Below are 18,765 nucleotides of genomic sequence, written 5' to 3' on the forward strand. Positions count from 1 at the left end.
AAGGCAAAAACATAGCTGCTTTATCCCATTTTGGGCGGGAACCCCTTTTGGTGTTAGCATTATGTTATGCTTTAGCTATTGAAAAATAGCAGATCTACAAGCTCATAGCGCGCCACCGAGTGGCGCGCTATGAGCTTGTAGATCTGCCATTTTTGAAAAATCGAAGAACGACTGACATAGAAACATAGCTTCTTCAGAAAACTGTCAGGATGTAGAAGACATTTTTAGAATCTGATCTCAGGTCAAAATGGGTTATTCTGTACTAGACCCAGTGACCCAGGGCTTTAGAGCAGCGCCATCGCCTGCCCACTATACCCACCGTCACTCTGTTATCACACGTCCAGCTGGTGTACAAAACAAACATGACCACAGGAGTCCAGAAGCTGACTGTCTTCAGCAGAGGGCTCTACACAGAGAATAGCATTGAAGCCCGGCCCGTTCGTTTACCACAGTTTTACTGTATGATCTGCACCTCCCATTGTCTCTCTGCAGCGCTCACACCACCAGAATGTTCCCGGGGTGCGTTCTTTGAACACGCACGCACCTTTCAATAGATTGTATCGTTATTATATATGGGCCTTTTGTGAGCTTGTTGTACTCTCTGTGCCTCTTGTTTGTATGGGTGAGCACTGCCCGTTGCTGCATATATACCCACAGGGCGTAACACACAGTCTGTGAACAAGAACACAGAGCCAAAAGGAAGAGATGAGAATTAAGATGAGGAGCAAAACACAAAATCAACGCTTGTTCGACACAGGTGTCATGACCTGGCTCTAGGCCATAACAAAAAGGAGGAAGACACAGCTTTTAAAAGTGCACAAGTAATATTTATTTACAATATAAACAACTTAACTGTTTAGGTGCCACCCACGAGATCACGAGATGAATCTAACCATGTACTGGGTGCCACCACCGAGAAACCGAGATTCTTTTAATCCATATTTTGAAAATTCCTCTAATCTGGTGTGCAGGTGATGACATGCACATGACATGCACAATAGAATGACATTTTCTTTCTTTTATTTATAATGGGGACAGTGGCACCCAGGACCAAAACTGGTGTCCACCCCCTGGCACTTCATGTGGGGTGTGTTAATCAGTGAAATCAGTAGTGTAGGTGAGACTGGTGAGTGGATGTGTGGTAAATGTAGTGTGGGGTGTTGAATGGTGCAAACCAAAGGACAAACTAAAGCTAAAGTGTTGCTGCCAACAGGAAGAGAGAGAGAGGGTGAGTGTGGCCAACACCCAGTCCTTATAGAGCACACTGGGAATACTGGCCAGGTGCTCCCAATGTACTGATTGACACCCCAATTTCCCAACCTGCAGGCCTTGTGGAGACAGATAGAGTAGGCAGCCTGGTAGGCCAAGCTACAGGGGGCTGTGACCAACGGGCCAGTGAGGCACGCCAACGTTGAAGCACTGGGCCCTAGTGGTAAGAGGAGGGACTACAGGCGGACCCATGGATTCATGACCGGGAAACCCTGTGCAGCTGGGATTTAACATTGAGTGCTCGGTTGCACTTCCGCATTTGCCAACCAAAATTTGGTAGTAGACGTTTTGAGACGGTCCTTCCGGGTGCTTCAAAACGCCACTGAGCAACTTCCACTGACATGAATAGTGGAGGGGGCGGAGCTTCGCGCCAGATCAGTCTCCATCCTTTTATATACTCTATGGCTGTGACACAGGGAAAAAATATCTGCTAAGTGTCCCTTTGGCAGTCTATAAACGCAAGAATCAGGACGTACCCAAATAATGGGGAAAGCATGTCAAATTTGCTTTCTCCTCGTTTGAAGAGAATTAGGCTACACGGAAAAAAAATTCTACACTACAAAGGTAGAGGAAAATTAAGTTTCTATTTAAACTTTTCACAGCTTGAGCTGAAATGAGCAGAGATTTCAAAGCCCTGACACGCTAATCCCATCTCTCTGCCATAATATCGAAGGTTTAAAGAATTTATAAAAGATTTGATCTCCTTCGGATGAGTTGCGTACGTTTGGCACGTTGCTGAAGATGCAGAGAGAATTGTTTTGACGAACTAGCTGGCCTCACACAGTTCACTAAGTTTAGTTTACAGTTAATTACAGTATGTACGCAACACCATATACGATAATAGCAACAAATTAGGCTACGTATGTTGAAATAGTTGATATAAATGCATTCAATAACATCAACTCACATAAGTTTTAAGGCAATACATTTTCACATCTTCAGTCAGCCTGTAATATATGGTTCCATATTCTCTCCTCTGGTGGTGTTTTGATCTGCTGGATCACAGAGAACATGAGAGAGGGAAGAGGATGGCTGGCATCTTTGAAGATGACGGGTAATGGAAGACCTTTCATTCCCTAGCTCTCTGGATTGCTCCTTTGCATTCAATAATCCTTGTTTCAACTGTGTCTTGTAGTTGTGTTTGAATCGAAGTCCACATAGGCAGGACGTTAAGACTTCAGATATGACATCATACTGCTGCTTGCCAGTGATATGGATAACAAAGGTACTTGTGCTCTCATATGAATCCCTTCATGCTGCACAGGAGCAACAGAGGTAGAAACCTACTATTTGAGTAAACTATAAAGCATCCGGCACAGTTGGTAGTGCTGTCGCCTCACAGCTAGAAGGTCCTGGGTTCGATTCCCGCTCGGGACGCTGTGGGTGCTGGGGGCGTGTTCTCTCCTCCGCGTCATCAGTGCCCATACCCGAGGCGGGGTTGGTGAAAGGGCCTTTCTGTGTGGAGTTTGCATGTTCTCCCCGTGTCCCCTAGGGTAGGTAGGTAAGTAGCCTTGCCGAGCCATGAGGCCCATAGGGCAGGAGCCTATCTCCTGTTTCTGTAGCGTGAGGCAGCTTGATGTACAAGTACACCCCCTGGACATGACGCTAGTATGTCGCAGGGACTTACCCCCAATCCAACCCTAGGGTATAGGTACCCTCACAAAAAACATGCAGTAATCCTGGTCTCTAAACTGCATCCCCGTGGCCAGCCGGGGCGCCTGATGGAGGGGAAAGGAACTGGTCGGAAATAACGTGTTCCTTCCAAGCGCTACGTCCAACCAGGGAAACTCCCCCTGTCAGGTGTAAAGGAGCAACTTGGACACTCATGCATGAAGGAAGCATGAGTTCAAGTCCGTTGCTCTCCCCAGGTTGGCGGAGGGTGTGTAGAACCCAGGATCACATTAGATAATTGACACAGGGGGAAAAATGGGTTACAAAATCATGGGATAAATTTTTTTTAAAAACTATAAAGCATCCACAGGTGGGAGATGTTGTGACAAAAAGAGAGTTGCGCCAGAAGGCTCTCTGTCTACCGAGCAATCTTCGTTCCTACTCTCACCTATGGTCATGAAGTGTGGGTCATGACCGAAATAATAAGGTCGCGAATACAAGCGGCCGAAATGAGTTTTCTTCGACGGGTGGCTGGCATCTCCCTTAGAGATAGGGTGAGAAGTTCAGTCACACGAGAGAGACTCGGAGTAGAGTCGCTGCTCCTTCGCCTGGAAAGGAGCCAGCTTAGGTGGTTCGGGCATCTGGTTAGTATGCCTCTCGGGCGTCTCCCTAGGGAGGTGCTCGACGCACGTCCCACTGGGAGGAGACCCCCGGGGGCAGACCAAGGCGCAGTTGGAGGAAACACATCGACTCACTGGCCTTGGAACGTCTCGGAATCCCCCAGGAGGAAGTCACTAATGGAGTCTGGAGAGGGAAGTCTGGAGCACTCTGGTGGAGCCGTTGCCCCCGCGACCCGACTACGGATAAGCGGTTGAAGATGGATGGAGGTGGGAGATGGATTATAATGTGTCTGGTCTGACCAGGAAGTCCTGAATATTTCTGGGTCCAGTGACAAAATGTAGGTGGTTGAGCAAATTGTCTTTGACAAACAGGATCTGAGCTCAATATACGGTACTATTTTTGAGGGGCGCTATAGCCCGCCCCTCCTATATATATATTCAGCTATTAGTGTAGATTTCCGTCCAACACAAACATTAAATTCCCATTGACAATCAATGGAGAATTTTACAGTACGTCATAGTGTCTGAGCAAATCGGCTTAGTGTCTACTTTTGTCTTACACAAACATTAAATTCCCATTGACAGTGCATGGAGAATTTTACGTCATAGAGCAGTGGCGTATCTACAATAAGGTGAGGACAGGCGTCCGGACGCCTGTCCAAATCCATTTCTGCCTGGCCAAAAATCCATGCACTGAGGACAAAAACCAGACCTGAGAACTATTAGTGGACAGCGGATCGGCCGTTTGCGCGTATAGAGCGCGACCCTCAATCACCCATTGGAATGCAAATGCATGCCCTTCAGCCTTTGTATCCTACTGTGTGGCAGGTATATCTCTTTGAAAACCTCTAGTGCTACCGTTGGGGGACGACAATTAACACATCTTGCCTGCCCCAAAATGTAATTCCTGGAAACGCCACTGTCAGAGCCTGAGCAAATCGGCAAAGTGTCGATTTATGTCCTACACAAACATTAAATTCCCATTAACAATGAATAGAGAATTGTCCGTCATAGTGTCTGAGCAAATAGGCAGTGTCTATTTTATGTCATGATGATGTACGATGATAAGAGCGGCCCTCACTTCACACGGGTGTGATTTCTTGTCCCCGCAAAATGTCCGCAACGCAAACATTAAATGTCATTGACAATGAAGGGAAATTTTACGCCACCTTGTCCCCACACGTCTCATATTTGCCATCGACAATGAAAGGAGAAATTAGGTCAAATGTCCGCCAAATAATTTGTGGCAACAGGCATTCTTATTATAACTCTTCCTACTTCCAGCCAAGGACTGTCTAAAGAGGACGAGACGCGAAGACCGTACGGGCGACGCCATGTTGCTCCATGGTGCTCCATGGAAGGAAAGAAACATGCGCAGTTGAGACCAGGAAGTTGTACATGCACAAATTTGGGCATGTCGCCCGTACGGTCTTCGCGTCTCGTCCTCTTTAGACAGTCCTTGCTTCCAGCTAGGCTGCTTCCCTACTTCCTTCACCGATGATACTAAATTACTAATCAGTGTACAGTGTTTCTCAAACTTTTTTAATTTTAAGGACCACCATAACTCTCAGAGTGTACAAATGGAACCAAATGGACCCATAAGGGTGTTACCTTCATTAGTATAATCGGTAGCACCTGTGAAGGAAGTAGGGGAGGGTCCCAAGTTCTTTGCCAAATGGCTGCTGCAGTGCATTATAGAGCCTGGCTCATAGAGGAATAGGTAACAGAGTATTGTTTTTCTCTTCTGTCCTGATCCATATCGACGTCTGCATGAATATGTCTGAGTCCTGTCCTGTTCATACTTTAGGAAACAATCCTACATTTCTTTATAGCCTTTCTGCTCAAAATACAAGGCACTGAGTGAATGTGTTTCATTGTCTCAAAAACTATCTATAGAAGTGAAGGCCAATTCTTTATGTGCACTAGATAAACGGTTATATAGAGCCTTTACACAAAAGTGCTTCAAAACGGGCATTTCACACATACATTCACACACACCCACGCAGGAGGAAACCATGCAAGGTCTTTCTCAAGGACACTAAGCCAGAAGCGATAACCTTCTGATTCCCAAGCGACCGCTCTACCATAATTACGGCAACAAAGGATGAAAGACGAACAAAAAACTGCAGAAAACTATTGTGATCAGTTGGCCAAGGAAGGATATACTGTGATGTACATCTTACCTTTTCTGTGGGGAACGTATGTCGGATCTATATACATTCATGAACTCTTATCCAAGAAAGGAAAACGTGCCAATGGAAATGAACAACCGGGCAGAGTGAGAAGCCGATTGCAGAGTTGCAAAGAATCCTAAACCTCCACTACAAGCACCATGCCTAGCTCGCTTCTAGGCTAACAGGTGAAACTAATTGTCAATTAGTTTCACACTAATTGTGTGAAATGATCCCATACCTGGGCTTTCGGATGAGATGTGGATTTTAAATTGATTCAGATGTACTGAGCGATAACAAATAATCTTATATCAACGTCTCACTTAAAATAAAATTACACGTCTCACCTCTAAAAAAGGTGAAAGTAAACTATAAACTATATCCCCTGCTGCAGCCCTATACTGTGCTGCTAGTGTTGACTGCAAACTTCCAGGGACAATTGAGAGGCTCCGCTTATATCCGGAAATTGCTGCGCCGGAAATTGGTCCATATTGCAGTGAACGGAGCTGTCATCATTCTATCTTTACATCAATCTGGCCCCCCTGCTGTGCAGGGTGGCTATACGACTATATGATGAGAGACAGTCCCTAGCTGACCCAGATAAAAGTCAGACAAATGAACCAAATCTAAAACGATGAAAAACACAGAGAGAATTTAGATTACACAGAAGAAGAAGACGAAGAAGAAGTTTTAGGATAATTCTACCCATAATATACCCTAGCCTACAGTATTTAACCCATTTTGACCTGAGATCTAAAAATGTCTTCTACATCCTGACAGTTTTCTGAGAAAGCTATGTTTCTATGTCAGTCGTTCTTCGATTATTCAAAAATAGCAGACCTACAAGCTCGTAGCGCGCCACTCGGTGGCGCGCTATGAGCTTGTAGATCTGCTATTTTTCAATAGCTAAAGCATAACATAACACCAAAAGGGGTTCCCGCCCAACTGTAGGGTGTGAGAAAAACAGGGAAGAGGTATATAGAAAAGAAAAACAAAACGCATGCCATGAACAGAAAACGGTGACGGCCGTACCCTTATTGAGACCACGTTACGAATGCAATCGACGGACGTTTCTGTATTCCGCCCGCGCTGCCATGAGCAGATCGAGGTTTAATGTGTTCAATGCCCTCTGTGAGCAATGAAGAATCATTAGCATTGTGAAAATCATTATGTGTCTAGACATGGGGGCAATCATGACTTCTAATGTCATTTTGTGCATGGCAAGGCGATCTCTCAGGCATCTTTTAAGTATGTACAATATTATGTACAGTACACAGAATGTAGAAACAATGGTAACAAATGTTATGATTGTAAATAAAAAGGGACATTATTAACCAGGACAATTGGATAAAGACGTTTCCTGAACTCCCTATTATTACATTTAGACCTTGCCATGTACAGGTAACTCCAAATAGGTGTATTGTTCAATAATAATAATAACTAGAAAAAGTGCCCTTCTGGGCACAGGTCTCCACCAGGAGGATAGGAGTGTGTGTGTGATGTTTGGCAAAATGTTTAGGAGCAATATAAACGTGTGTGTGTGTGTGTGTGTGTGTGTGTGTGTGTGTGTGTGTGTGTGTGTGTGTGTGTGTGTGTGTGTGTGTGTGATGCGGCTTGGCCTGTTGTAGCGCCACCATGAGGCTGATTTGAAAACTGTCAAGTGGCATTTCTTCCAAAGCCTAGTGGGAATATGCATGGACAGTTTCACCACAATCGGACGCTGCGTTGAGTAGTTGTGGCGATTTGTACAGAGTGATGCAGGGAGAGTGACGCAGGGAGAGTGACGCAGGGAGTGTGACGCAGGGAGAGTGACGCAGGGAGAGTGACGCAGGGAGAGTGACGCAGGGAGAGTGACGCAGGGAGAGTGACGCAGGGAGAGTGACGCAGGGACAGTGACGCAGGGAGAGTGACGCAGGGAGTGTGACGCAGGGACAGTGACGCAGGGACAGTGACGCAGGGACAGTGACGCAGGGAGAGTGACGCAGGGAGTGTGACGCAGGGAGAGTGACGCAGGGAGAGTGACGCAGGGAGAGTGACGCAGGGAGTGTGACGCAGGGAGAGTGACGCAGGGAGAGTGACGCAGGGAGAGTGACGCAGGGAGAGTGACGCAGGGACAGTGACGCAGGGACAGTGACGCAGGGAGAGTGACGCAGGGAGAGTGACGCAGGGAGTGTGACGCAGGGACAGTGACGCAGGGACAGTGACGCAGGGAGAGTGACGCAGGGAGAGTGACGCAGGGAGTGTGACGCAGGGACAGTGACGCAGGGACAGTGACGCAGGGAGAGTGATGCAGGGAGAGTGACGCAGATACAGTGACGCAGGGAGAGTGACGCAGGGAGAGATACTATAGCATGACGTTTTTTCATCATTTTTGAGGATTTGAAAAAAAGACTAGAAAAAGTGCCCTTCTGGGCACAGGTCTCCTAGGAGTGTGTGTGTGATGTTTGGCAAAATGTTTAGGAGCAATATAAACGTACGTGTGTGTGTGTGTGTGTGTGTGTGTGTGTGTGTGTGTGTGTGAGAGACGCGGCTTGGCCTGTTGTAGCGCCACCATGAGGCTGATTGACTGTCAAGTGGCATTTCTTCCAAAGCCTAGTGGGAATATGCAGGCACAGTTTCACCACAATCGGACGCTGCGTTGAGTAGTTGTGGCGATTTGTACAAAGCGGGCTACTCCTGAAAAGTTTAGAAGCCAATCGTAGCCAATGAGGGTGGATTATGAGAAATCAAACAAACCCGTCTTGATCACATGACTATGGAGAGCATGTGTGCCGATTTGCGTGAAATTTGGATAAAATCGAGTAATATTAGAAAATGACACGATGTGTTCATGATTTGCAGCATTTTGTTTGAAACTGAGCACTCCTGCAAACTTTGGAAGCCAATCTTAGCCAATCAGGATGGAGTCTGAGAAATCTGAAAGACCCGTTTCGTTGAATGGCTCTAGAGAGACTGTGTACCAATTTGCGTGATGTTTGGACAAAATCTGTAGGTGTACTGTCCAAAAACTTGTTTTGCACAAAGCAGCCTCCTTGTGGCGCTATAACAGGCCGTTCTGGACATTTTGGGGCAGAGGTTCATCGTTGGCATCCAGGGAGAGTGTGTGCAAAATTTGGCATCGACCGGGTTAACGGTGCCGGAGATTAGCTGGTCACGGACGGACGGACGGACGGACGGACGGACGGACGGACGGACGGACGGACGGACGGACGGACGGACGGACGGACGGAGTGCAAAACATACTCTCTCCACCATGCCTTCGGCCTGGTGGAGACAATAATAATAATAAAAGAAGGGCAGCTTTAACCCATTTAGACCTGAGCTCGATTCTACAAAATGTCTTCTAAATCATGACAATTTTCTGAAAAATCCTGTGTCTATGTCAGTGGTTCTCAAACTATTTCATGTCAAGGAGCCCCAGCATTATCTGTATTTCTCTGCCGATCCCCATCTGAAAATATGTTGTTCCAGGGACCTCCCAGAAGCAAAGATTTGAGTTAAAAATGTTCACTCTGAAAGAATATATTCCAAATTTGCGCCACATTTTCAGGATTTTTCAAAAATAGCAGATCTACAAGCGTGTAGCGTGCCACTCGGTGCCGCGCTATGAGCTTGTAGATCTGCTATTTTTCAATACCTAAAGTATTCGAGGGATGACTTCCGCACACCCGGTTCAGTTTTATAGCAGGTGCGTATAGGTCCTGGCAGTACAGCAAACGTTATGAGGAAGGAGGAGAGACCCGCACACCGCCACTTGCTGGTTCAAGAACTTTATTTTAAAGAGTCATAGCAACGTTTCGGCCTTTCGGCCTTCTTCAGGCAATACCTAAAGTATAACATAATGCTTAAAGGAAAGATATTTATCCATGGGGAAATTGGTTGACACATCAAAAAAGGGTCCACAGACACTCCTACCTTTTCCCTGGGAGGGCTATCTATTATTATCAGTTATCTAATAATTATTATCCTAATAATTCCTTCAGGGGGGAAGGATAGACAGATGTTTTACCACTAGCCTAGGCCTACATTAACACACTCAATTGGGATAAAACAGCATTTTTATGTTAATTTGTGACTGGCCCAAACACAAAGGTTCCATCTGTGCTGTGCTATCCTTTGTTATACACCCAATTCTGACTGAAAGCAGGTGAAATTGGCAACCAAATTATGATTAAAAACCTGTGTGTATAAACACTGGGCACAGTTCTGTTAAATTAGATTATACCGAGGCTCCAGGCTGTCTGGAGATCAGTATTGACTTTGACTGTATTGTGGGGTTTTTTTTGCAATATGGCCTCTTGCAGCAGCCTGATGAGATAATGACTGCTCCATCTGTCCCACCCAGTTAGAGTGTCCGCCCGGGGGTTCGATCCCCGGCCGGGTCATACCAAAGACTGTAAAAATGGGACCCAGTGCCTCCCTGCTTGGCACTCAGCAATCAATGGGTTGGATTGGGGGGTCAAATCTACTAATGATTCCCGAGCGTGGTGCACGCTGCGGCTCACCGCTCCAAGAGATGGGTCAAATGCGGAGAACAAATTCCACTGCGGTAACGTGTGTGACTAATCGTACGACTTTGACCTTTCCCAGTTTAAGCAGACCTAGGGAAACCCCTATAGGCCTACTGTAATACTGCAACTGATGAAGAATTACATGCGATTTTCAACAATTCCGATCTAACAGCTCACAACGTGAACCTAGATTTCAAACATTTTTGTTGTTATTGCCGCAAAAACAATGACTTCTATTTCAGCATGCCAACGTTTCAGGAAGAGAAAAAGGCTATGATTTCCATAAGCTTGGAATCCCCCATCGGTGATGTCATCGGTAGGCACTGAGGTTTCTGAACTGTCCATACTAGCCCACCTCTGAGAGCACAAATGCTCATAATATTGAGCATTAATGAGGACAATATGAGGATATGAAAAAAGCTTGTGAGACGGTGTTGCGTTCCGAAAATAGCAGATCTACAAGTTCACAATGCCACGCATTGAGAGCTTCTAGGCGGACTGTTCTCGGTGCACATCATCGTAGTATGAGACAAAAAAAAAATCAGGCTTTTTTTTTTTCTGCCTTAATTGATATAGTATCAGGTGAAGATAGACAGGAAAGAGGGAGAGAGAGAAGGGGAGACATCGCAGCATGAACGGGACTCGAACACACGACGCGCTGCCAGGCCAAAGCCTGTATGTTTAAAAAGCAGGTGGCTTGCGCACATCCAGTGCTGGACTAAGGTAAGTACAGTGAAGAGAAGAGAGTCCGCACACAGGTTTGCTCCAATGGTGTTTTCTTTTATTTAAAACACCATAATAATAGACACGACGTTTAGACCGCAGGCGGCCTTCATCAGGTGATGAAGGCCAGCGGGCGCTGCAGATTGAAGCAAAGTCACCAACCAGGCTCTCTCTCTACTCCTTTATGTCTGTCCAAATTGGACACATGCAGGGTTAAGACAGATTCCAATGCCCAAAATCTCGGCCATCTCGCTCACTTATACACTCGCTCACTCCAGCATGGCGGTGTTACGATGAAATTGGTTACCTGCCGAAATATGTGACCATCTTGTGTGGACTACACACAACTTACATCATTTAAACATTCTTTAAATACGTTGCCTAAATACCTCTAGATTGAACTCGTGCTAACAAACAAACCACAATGATTTACATTCGGACACTGAGATTATGTGATTAGTCTACATGATTGTCACATATTTCAGCAGGTCATCAATTTCACCGTAACACCACCACCATGCTGGTGCGAGTGGTTTGTGAGTGAGGCCGAGATCTGGGGTATTGGAATTTGGCTATAGAGATGGAGGCAAGGCGTGATGGTATACAGGGGTTGGAGGCAAGGGGCTTGTGCGCAGACGGGGACTATATATATATATATATATATATATATATATATATATATATATATATATATATACACACACACACACACACAGTATATATATATATATATACATATAAGGCATCATTAAATAGACAGACGCACAAATACACAGAGGAACCATGTAGTCATGTAACAAGACTAATTTATGCATTTCAGGTTGTGTCCAAAAATACCCGTAGATGCGGCTCTTTGTGCCGAAACCACAAACGTGCACATCCGTGCCTATAGCGAGATACGCACGCTCGTGTGGTGTGCATGCATGCGCACATGTGCAGACACTCGACACATCAGGAGAAACCTACTCCTTTTTGAGATGAACACTCGATAGAAGAGAGAGAGAGAGAAAAACACACAGTTGGCTGACCTCATTAAAATGTCTTGATACGTAAAATAGCTCACTGACTCTCTGCTTTGGTTGGGAGAGACAAGCACAGAGCGAGCGAGCGGGGGAGAGAGAGATACACACAGAGCAGGAGAGAGAGAGAGAGAGAGAGATACACACAGGCACCGTGTGAACGTGAACGTGGGGGTATATATCCATGCCCTGCATGTGAAAGGAATGTTGTTTTTGTGTCAAAGAGAATCATCATACGGGCGAAGTCGTAGACTATCTATGCTGTCTTTCGCTATGCTATATAAAGAAAGGCACGTGTCTCTTTGTAGACATGTGTGTGTGTGTGTACGTATGACTGCTGTGTGTGTAAATGGTAAATGGTGTGCATTTCTAGTACGGCACCTTTAAGCTTTGTGCAGCGCAGTGTTGGTTTCGTCGACTTAAAACCAAGACGAAAAATGTTCGTCGACTACCTTTTTCCACTGATGAAAACTAAATGGAAACTAAATAAAAACTATAAGCTATGGTGACTAAAACTAAGACTATATATACTGACGATTGTCAACAAATACAAACTTAACTAAAATGGGACTAGTGGACAAGAGATCCAGTATAAGTCATTTTACAATTAGTTGCATGCTGAAAATAGACGATCTACAAGCTCACGTGTCGCAGCGCGACGCGTTGTGAGCTTGTAGATCGTCTATTTTGTGAAAACTTCAAAAAAAGTGAAAAAAAACACTCATTACGACGGCATCAAGACCCGCCAAAATACATTTTGTTTGACTAAATCAACTGTAGATTTAGTCGACTAAAATCTTAGGATATTTAGTCGACTAAAACTAGACTAACACTAAAACAGTCCAGGTGACTAAAATGTGACTAAAACTAAATTAAAACTATTCAAGAGACTATGACTAAAACTAAAATAAAAGGTGCAGCGTGCTTTAATGTGCATGACATTCACACAAAAACATAGGGATGGGTAATTAATCGGTCATCACATCGGTATCGGCCGATATTGGCCTTAAAATGCAATGTCGGTATCGAAACGACATCAAAATAATATATCGGTTTTAGCAGATATTTTATATTTTAATAATTGTCAAAATAATGTTAATAAATGTTGAAAAATGTATACAAAAAGCCTGAAAAAAGCCTTTTGTGATGATGAAGGCTGCAAAAAACAAGTTGGAAATACATTCAAGCTGTTTATGTTGGGATATGGGCCAACATTTCAATTACAGTGCATCCCTAGTTTTGCCTAGTTTTCCCTAAAGCGCCCCTTCAAAAAGAGAGAGAAAATAAGAACAAGAAGTGATGTGCATAGACCAATCATGGTTCTCAAACGGTTTTCATTTCAAGAGCGTCAAGGTCAAGGTCAAGGTAAACTTTATTGTCCACAAGGGAAATTTGTCTTGGGCTTTCACCCCAGCTACAGCCACACATAAAACATCAATGACAAACAAAAATACATTACAGAGGAAGACACAACATTACACAATTGCACACATGATGTGGATAATCTAACCTCACACAGTTACTGCTGTTTCAGAGTCTCGTTCAACATCTTAGTTGATGCTGGTACAAACGATTTTTTAAATCTGATGTACTTCCACTTTGGTTCTTTGTATCTTCTCCCAGAAGGCAGAAGTACAAACTCGCCATTTAAAACATGGGTAACATCACTGACGATTTTTTGAGCCTGTTTTAATGTAGCCTGCTCATAAATAGACTGCAGAGAGAGGAGTTGTCTTACCCCTATGATCTTCCCTGCAGTCTGCACCAATCTGAACAATTTGGACCTCAGTTGCACTGAGAGATTACCGTCCATAACTCCGAGTCAACAAACGAAACCAAAATGGACCCGTTCCATTTTGCACACTCTCAGAGTTACAGAGATCTGTAAAAGGGTCCATTTGGAACCCCGAAATCCCAAGGGTGGCCCCTGGACCACCACTTTGAGAGCGGACTTTCGATCCAAGCTCGACATATATCCCAAATGTCAGGCTTCTAAAGAAAAGAACAGACCTCGGGACATGTTCAATTTAATGTGCACGACGACTACATGTGCAGCACACCATGAACACATCAAAAGAGTTGATCCTTTTTACTCCTTGTGACCTTGGCGGAGATACATGATAAAACTAAAGGAGAAAGGAAGGAGAGTTGCGAGGAAGAATGGAGGGTAATAACCCATATTGGGCGGGAACCCCTTTTGGTGTTAGCATTATGTTATGCTTTAGCTATTGAAAAATAGCAGACCTACAAGCTCATAGCGCGCCACCGAGTGGCGCGCTACGAGCTTGTAGGTCTGCTATTTTTGAAAAATCGAAGAACGATTGACATAGAAACATAGCTTTTTCAGAAAACTGTCAGGATGTAGAAGACATTTTTAGAATCTGATCTCAGGTCAAAATGGAATAATAGGGCAAGGAGGAGAGAAAGACGGGCGATGGGGGAGTGGGAGAGACGGAAGGTGGAGGAATGCCAGAAGGTGGAGTATAGGGTGATGGATGACTCGCTCTGTACGGAGGATAAGCGGAAGACTGATGATATTATTCCAACCTACCGTACATCATTATGGTGGGCAACTACAGTACTGGTTCTCAACATGGGGGTCCAGGGACCCCCAGGGGTCCTTCAGGGGGTTCCGCAGGACGCCCCAGCCAAATGATGGGAGAGTTAAGGCTCATACATAGTCTGGATTTTCGGTGGTGGGGTGACCACCGAACTACAACATGACGTCACGAGCCGCGGTGAAGAGCAAACCACCGCCACCGCTCCAGCCCTTCTCTCTGTTTTTACTCACCACCGCTCAACGTTATTTCAGCTCCGGTGGTCAGCTCACCACCCCACCACCGAAAATCCAGACTATGAATGAGCCTTTAAGAATCAAATGGAATCTTATTACGGCCGGTCTGTAACTCATGGAACCAAAATGGCACTCTTAGTTTAGTTTGGGGTCCCAGGGACAAAAGTCATATAAAATGGAGAGGTCAGTGCATGCTTAATGCACACCAAGGCCATCAAAAAGTGAGACTCCCTACCCTCCATAAAACAATTGCCATAAAAGAGCACCTGTCTGCCATTTACAACAGGACCTAGACAAGCCTAAACAGCTGATTCGACCGTTATCATACCATCTTATGGGGCCAGTATGGCCATACTGGCATACTCACCATAGCCTGGTCAAGGTTTCCCCCTGGTGGACGTGTCATTTCCAACTATTGACGGTGCATGGAAACTAGGGGCTACTAATATATACTATTCTCTGCCTATCGGGACGTAACTCGGACGGCGCCGAGTCGTGTCTGGTGGCCTTCGCAACGCTCGGCACGGCGACTCGCTCGGCGGTGCCTCACGTAGCTCAAGGCCACCAGACACGGCGCGCCTCCGTCAGGACATCAGTGATAATGACAATCGCTGATAATGACATACTGAAACAGTGAGTATGCCAGTATGGCCATACTGGGCCCATAAGATGGTATGATAACGGCCACACTGGCCCCATTCAATGGTATGATACCAGTCGAATGGGGTGCAGCCTAAAGATTAAGAAATTAACGCCTACTGTTTTTCTGTAAATATACCTCCCTATCCTAGCATTGATTTCTTGATGCATTGTCTTGATGCAGCTAATGCTGCCTCCTCCTGGTCACAACTTCCTTGAAAAGCATGGAAGCGGCTGACTAAATAAGCCTTTTAAATGCTCGTTTCAACTCGTTAGCAGACCCTTGTCTGCTAATAAACAAAAATCACACCTGTGTGAAGTGAGGGGGGCTCTTGTCGTCGTACATCATCCAATAAAGAAAATGTATATACTTCTTCATGATTTGTCAACTTATGTTACCAAAGGGCACTGCACCCCCTAACGCAATGGTTCCCAAGGTGGGGGGACCCCCAGGGGTCCTTGAGGGAGTTCCAGGGGGTGCCCTACACCTAAATGATAGTTTGGAACCAAATGGACCCTTATGGGTCTGTAACTATGAGTGTACAAATGGAACCAAATTAACCTGTACACTCTCAAGAGTTAAATTAACATTGATTTTACAATGTAAATTGGGGTCCCAGAGATAGAAATGCCATTAAATGGGGGGTCCTCAGTCTAATGCATGTCAAACTGGGGGTCCTTGAAATCTTATGGGGGTCCCTGACATCTTTTCAAATGGGGGACCGCAGACTCATTAGTGTCGATTTGGGGGTCCTTGACATGAAAAAGTTTGGACACACACCACCACCACCACCACCACCACCACCAAACACACACACACACACACACACACACACACACACACACACACACACACACACACACACACACACACACACACACACACACACACACACACACACACACACACACACACACACACACACACACACACACACACACACACACACACACACACACACACACACACACACACACACACACACACACACACACACACACACAGGGGGCGGGACTGGGAGAAGGAGTTTGTGGAAGGTTGGCTGATAAGCAGCTATGGCAGGGAAAAGGGGCACAGAGACAGAAGGAGAGATGTTGGCCTATTGGATGGGGGAAAATAATCAATCTATTTAACTCGCATTGTGAGCTCATAGATCTGCCATTTTCAGTCCACAACGCAACGACCATTGTAATACAGACTTGTGCCAAACGGGGGTGAGTGACACTTCTGTGAGTAGCTTGTAGCACCCAAAAGGCACTATAGCAAAATCTGGACTAGTTATTAGGTTCGACTGCTGGAGCTGTGGGGAGTGCTTAACCCTGTAAGACCCACCGTTGCAATAATAACATATTTTAATTAAATTAATTATGTTCTGTTCTTTTCACCTAAACATCATTGATGTTCATTGCAATGCCATTGTTCATATTTGCATATAAACACCCCCCAGAGGCTGAAATTCACACAAAATATAAATCTCTGGACACTCAATTTTGAACAATTTTTTACCTATGACCTTTAACCCTGATAAAAAGTAAAATAACTAATATATGTTTTGTGATTAGAATGTCTAGAACATGTTTTATTTATTATTGTGAAAGATATCCCCCAAATGTAAATTATTATTTTAATAATTATTATAAATGTGCATAAAATTTGCTCTTTTTTTTTTACATAATTTCCTCTACAAAGTCCTAGTTGAAATCTCTTTTTTGCAGGTAGAAATGTATACGGGTCTTGCAGGGTTAAATGAGACTCAGACACAAGGAGGTTAAATGTTAAATGATTGCCGGCAGTTATATTGAAAAACAATAAAACAAACATACAATATGGAAATACAAATCATTTGGTACCAATTCTAGTAGCAATTGCTTGGCCACTTTCAATTCTCACAGTTCACTGTGTCTTCCTATTTTAAGGGTGCACCCTTCGAACTTGAATCCTCAGTTATCTCCTTTTAAACCTTCAACTCAAGTTTTGTTCTGTTCCAGTTAAATCACATAACATTTAGGGTTCAGAGTTCCAAGGATAAACCAGGAGGGTATGTATCAGAAGTTCCATATGGTTTCCAAAACTGTACGTAACAGAGTTCCATGAATGTGTGTGCATGCCGTGCGCACCCTTTGTCAAGTCCTGGTTCTGCCCCTCTTCGCACCCATTGGTTGCTGTTCCGTGGTTGGACAAAAATCCTCCCTCTCCATCCACTACCATTGAAATAAGGTGTTTTTCAGTTGCTTCGTATTGATATTCTTGCACTCAATTCTTATTTAAACTTGGTGTCAGTAAAAAGGAACATCACAGGTGCAGCATATGGTGACTGTGCATATATACAAGGCAGAAAGAGCCTGCTGGTTGGTCAGTCAGGGACCAATCAGAAGGCTGACAAAGGGTGACACTGCAGCTGAGAGTGGGGGAGTCTGCAGATTAGTCCTACCACACTGTAGAGTGCAGTAGTATCTGTCCAGTGGTCACCAGAGTATGGGGGAATACTCGCTGTCCATCAATCTCTAGATCCTGGTGGTGGGAAGCTCGCCATCTATTGGAATGGTCAACTGGAAAACGATCCAATCCAACAACAAAAATCCTGACCAGTCATCAGACAGGGTCAGAGAAATCTAATCAGTATCATGGTATCAACTGTCTGTTGATACTATGAAATATGAAATATGCATTACATGAACTTTTTTAAATGAACAATAAATGTTCAAACTGTATGAAACACTGCATTTTTAAACCTTTTACATACTTTTTCAACATGCATTTTAAGCAAAAACATCTTCACATGAATTCAGTACATCTTGTATAAAGTGCATGGTGAAATGGATTACATCCATTTAGTAAACAAATCATCAAAACATAAACTCCCTTTTAAAGTGTTACTCTCAAAGTGTTCACAATTAACTTGCAAATTGCAAAAATAATATCCCTTCATTGAAAAGAAATAAACTGTCTCACAGATTCTGCTCAGGTTGGGCACAAACAATGCAATGGCTGCCCCAGTGAATCCACAATGGTTTCTAGAAATAAACAACACCACTCATCAAAAACCAAAGTAACTTCCAATTATTTGTTACTCTTAAATTAACTTATTTATCTGGTGAGTTACCTTGCTTCGCTGTGGTTTGTATTCATAAAACTCTTCTAGAATCACACTTTTCCTCTCTGTTCTGTGCTCTTCTCATTTGTTGTGCACTGCTGCCTGTGGCTTTCTTTCTGTCTCTAACTTCAACAGCTGAACTGACTCAGTTCAATTGGGCTTGATTAGTGCAGCACTGCAGGTAGGAGTAACCTCGCCTCACCAGGCTTCCCATCAAACTTTCAGATGGTGTTTTTATATATAATCCTTGGTTTCTGTTGTGTTTGAACAATAATAGCAATTCAAAACAGTTGTCCTCAAAACCACACCTCCA

The 18,765-nt window shown here is 44.5% G+C and overlaps 2 long non-coding RNA genes across 2 annotated transcripts in view; both read right to left on the reverse strand.

Annotated features, from left to right (window-relative positions):
• Positions 1-5,804, reverse strand: part of LOC306916991 — a 48,966-nt gene extending 43,162 nt beyond the window's left edge. Inside the window, exon 1 of the long non-coding RNA XR_013789078.1 lies at positions 5,684-5,804. This is a non-coding gene — a long non-coding RNA (uncharacterized lncRNA). The remainder of the gene's footprint in view (positions 1-5,683) is intronic.
• An 11,322-nt stretch (positions 5,805-17,126) lies between these two features.
• On the reverse strand, positions 17,127-18,765 carry LOC306916988. Its single transcript, XR_013789075.1, has 3 exons — positions 18,462-18,765; positions 18,311-18,372; positions 17,127-17,939 (listed from the first exon to the last, which is right to left on the reverse strand). It is a non-coding gene; the product is annotated as an uncharacterized lncRNA (long non-coding RNA).

Source organism: Electrona antarctica (assembly GCF_951216825.1).
Source record: "Electrona antarctica genome assembly, chromosome: 24".
Taxonomy (NCBI): Eukaryota; Metazoa; Chordata; class Actinopteri; order Myctophiformes; family Myctophidae; genus Electrona; species Electrona antarctica.